This window comes from Ictidomys tridecemlineatus, chromosome 6 (genome assembly GCF_052094955.1).
Source record: "Ictidomys tridecemlineatus isolate mIctTri1 chromosome 6, mIctTri1.hap1, whole genome shotgun sequence".
NCBI lineage: Eukaryota > Metazoa > Chordata > Mammalia > Rodentia > Sciuridae > Ictidomys > Ictidomys tridecemlineatus.
In genome coordinates this window covers 68,911,674-68,915,982 of record NC_135482.1, presented here as the reverse complement: position 1 = coordinate 68,915,982, position 4,309 = coordinate 68,911,674, and the positions used below count along the sequence as shown (strand labels likewise).

General features: G+C 35.5%; 1 pseudogene; it reads left to right on the top strand.

The window, feature by feature from the left end:
- The first annotated feature begins 208 nt into the window (after positions 1–208).
- LOC106144874 (zinc finger protein 778-like) lies at positions 209–1,565 on the top strand (annotated as a pseudogene).
- The last annotated feature ends 2,744 nt before the right edge of the window (positions 1,566–4,309 follow it).

The following is a 4,309-nucleotide window of genomic DNA, read 5'->3' as shown; positions in this document are numbered from 1 at the left end:
AAAATGGCAGTTGGTGTTTCAAAAGGTTACCAACAAGTGATGATGACAGAGAATAATTCCTTTTGCTTAATAATTCATGGTATGAGGCAAGATTACATTATTACTTAAACAAGAGAAGTTGAGATTAACCTGTCCACTAAAGTGAGACACTGTTTGAAGAGGCTTTGGGTAGGAATGTTCAGGCAGATTTCATTATTAGACTCCCTGGATGCCAGCCATTGATCTCTCTCCATGTGATCTTCAAGACCATTTCTGTCTTTGTAAGGCAAAATATAAAGAGGAAAGATGGTGGCTCAGGGGCTGCCAAATTATTCTCAGGACTCAGTGACTTTTAAGGATGTGGCTATGGACTTCACTCAGGAGGAGTGGACTTTGCAGGACCAAACTCAGAGAAACTTCTACAGACATGTGACACTGGAAAAGTACAATTGCAGTTGGTGGTACAAAGAGAAGAGCAGAGGACAATGGAGAAAGTCCTCCAAGACTGGAAGGATTGTGTTGATACCAAATTGTTGGCACCTCAGCAGTAAACTTTGCAAGGAAAAACATCTAATATGGTGGAAATGGAGGGAAACCACATGGGAGAGGAACTATTTAGCCAATGTAAAAATGCCTTGAGTGAATACTCATAAATTACAACTCACAGGAGAATTTACCCTAGAAAGAAACCTTATGAATATAATCAGCATGAAAAAAATCTCATGAAACATTCTACCTTTACTCTGCACAAGAAAATTAATATTGCAGAAAAACTTCCTGTCATCAATGTAAACAGTCTTCAGCCAAAATCCACATTTGGCTTATAAGAAAACTCATAGTAAGGAGAAATCACATAAATGCCATGACTATGAGAAAAGTTTACCTTTCCTTCTCATACTTAGAGAATGGTGAAAATTGAGTATGTGCTTTTCAGGGTATAGGAAGTCTTTTTCTCATTTCACAGATCTTGTACACAGTGGAGAAAAGTTCTATGAAAAGTAAGGAATGTGGGAAAGGCTTCACTTGGGCTTCACCTCCTACTCAACATTCAAGAACTCACTGTGGACTGATGCTTGTGGAATGTAAGATGTTTAGGAAGTCCTTTACTTATTATTCAGGTCTTACTAAACATAGAAAACTTAAGAGAGAAACATTATATTTGTAACAAACATTTAAAAGATCTTACACGTTTATCAAAACTTAACATCCCCATGAGAGTTCATTACTGGAGAAAAGCCTTATGCATTTAGTAAATGTATAAAAGCCTTTCCTAAATCCTCACATCTTACCCTTCATAGAGAACTCACACTGGTGAGAGGACTTATCAGTGCAATGAATATTGGAAAGCCTTCGTTCAATCCTCATTTCTTAACATTTAAGAATCACAATTTATAAAAGCCTTTTGAATATTAGGAGTGTGGGAAAACCTTCAGATATTCCTCACACCTTTGTCAACATAGAAGAATACATACTGGAAAGAGGCCACATAAAGATAAGACATGTGGCAAGAATTCACTATTTCATCACACCTTCAAATGCACACGAGAACTCACATTGCTGAATGTCCCTCAGCTGTCATGATGTGAGAAGCCCTTTACTCAATCCATTTCAGCACTCAAGAGAATTCATAGCTTAGTCATGTGGGAAAACAGTAATTCTGAGTGCCTTATTGTACTAGAAAGAATATTTAGAAAAGAATGTGGGAAGTCCCTTCTTTCTCATAGTTACTGAACATGTGCTAATTTATGTGAAAGTAGCCTCAGATCTTAAAAACTCCAGTAGAAGAGAAATCATGTGAATTAATGAAATGAATGCAGGAAACTCTTGGCACATTCCATGTGCTGTACTTAATCTTTATATACATACACATCCCCCAAAACAAGATGTGAGTGTAAGGTTATGTAGTAAAACCTCCCCCAAGCCTTCACACCTTGCTGAGTGTGAACTCATACTGAAGAAGCACTATGAATGTGAGGAGGGTGGGATAGTTTCCCCTGCATTCTTCAGGCCTACACCAAGCTTGTGAACACAATGGATATAAATGCAAGTCCTCTGGATGCAAAAAAATGTGTGAAGTCTCTCTAGGCCTTATCCTTAGTGTTTGACTATAATCTTCCAGGTGTGAAAATCTTACAAATATCAGAAATGTGGGGTTTTGGTTTATTTATTATCTTACACGTTGGAAAAATGTAGAAGTATACATTAATAAGAAATCCCATGAATTGAAAGGAATGTGGGAAACCCTTTGATTATTCTTTATTATCAGGAAACATGCCTCACACTGCAGAGGAACTGTAACTGTGGGAAGTTAGAACAGGCAGTATAAATTTACTGTATGTGCAAAAAGTTACTAGAGAAATACTGTATGAATGTAAAAAATCCTAAAAGAGTTTTTGTATGAGAAAAAATTGTTACAAAAAAAATTTAAATTAAACCCTAAAGAGTAATTAGTTAAGTTTTATGGTACAACTTTTCCATTATTATACATAAGAATATTGATGCTGACAAAGAAAATCAAGTAAGTGTTTAAGTAATGTTGCTTGTGTGTATTTAAAGACTAGTTATGTTCAATATCATGTGCTTATTTCTTACTCATATATCTTTGGTGAAGTATATGTTCAAGTATCTTTTTTTTCCTTTTCTTAAGTCTTTGGCTAGTTTCTTTCTTTCTTTCTTTCTTTCTTTCTTTCTTTCTTTCTTTCTTTCTTTTTTTTTTTTTTTTTGTTAAAGAGAGAGACAGAATTTCAATATTTATTTTTCAGTTATCGGCAGACCCAACATCTTTGTACGTGGTGCTGAGGATCGAACCCAGGCCGCATGCACACCAGGCGAGCGCGCTACGGCTTGAGCCACATCCCCAGCCCCTGGCTAGTTTCTTAATAAACAGACTTATTAAGGTATAATTACCATATAAACAAAACAAAAAAAGGATTAATGAAATGTTCAGGGCAAGCCTATGGAGCTGGGAATTCTTGGAATTCTATAACCAAACACCAATCAAGTTACATATATATTTGCATTATTTCGCATACCACCAATATCCTGATACTTTTTGAGAACATTATAGTATGTGATTTATATCCAAAAATGTGGTAAGGCATGAATGTAGACTAATCAATTTCCATTGTGATATGAGATTTGGGTGGTTTCCAAAGTTCACTCAGACTATGTGGCTTTATCCTATTTACCAACTTTGATGCGTATATGATTCAACTTTTTGACCCTAACTAAATTAGAAAATGTCAACATGGGATAAAATCTTGATTTCAAGGAGTTTAAACCATCAATGTTTATTTTACCCATGTCTTCTAGAAAACAGAGCCTAGAACATGGATTAAAGAACCAGCTGGGAGCAACAAGGTGGTGGAAACAGGGAATTCAGCCAAGGTGCAAATGCAAAGCAAAACATTTAAAGCATGTTGCTCATGGCAAGATTAGGATGATAATCCTAGAGATGGACTGGATGCATTCATCTAGCACATGGAAACCCTATGGAAAGGTAATAAGGAGATACCAGATCTTGACTAGGTCCTGGGAGAATAAAAGAGAGAGAATCAGTCTCCTTTCTCCATGATTGACTCCAAGAGGATCTAACTCCCTATACACCTGTTCCTGGACAATTGTTCATGACTATGAAGTCTATACTCAACCTTGAGGAATTTTATCCACATCCCAAATAGAAGGACTCTCCGTGTAGATGGAGCACCAAACAAGGAAAGAAAGGAAGTAGTCAAGACATTCTGAAAAGGTTCATAAGGTTTATATCCCCAAACAGATCATTTATATGAAAATGTCAGTTTTATCATATTTACAACTCCTATAGGATGTCCAGCAAAAAGGATTTTTGTCCTGATCCTAAGATGAATGAATGAACCTCACATAAAGCTTATTTCATCCTCCTTTTACTTTAAATTTCCCAAGACATGCCAGATAATAATTGTTTCTAGTCTGTAACTCCCAAACTCGATATTCAATAATGTATTCCTGCACAGTTTTCAAAGTGTTTGTATAATACCTTCTCTTCTCTCCACATGCACACCATATAATATAGCATAATAATTAATAAAATAGGCACTAGAAAAATTTATAAGTCTCAGTTTCTTCATAACTTCAATAGTTTGTAAAGGATATATGAGATACCACATGAAAAGTACTTCATAGAGTGCCTGATTCATAACCTTTAAGAAATGTTTGCTATTGTTACTGTCAAAAATACTATTAATAGTTATTGAACAAGCCTAACAGTTAATAAAGTATGAAACATAACATAAATGTTTAATAAAAATGTGTCTATTAATTGATCCATGTAGGCTTGGATCTCTATCCATTC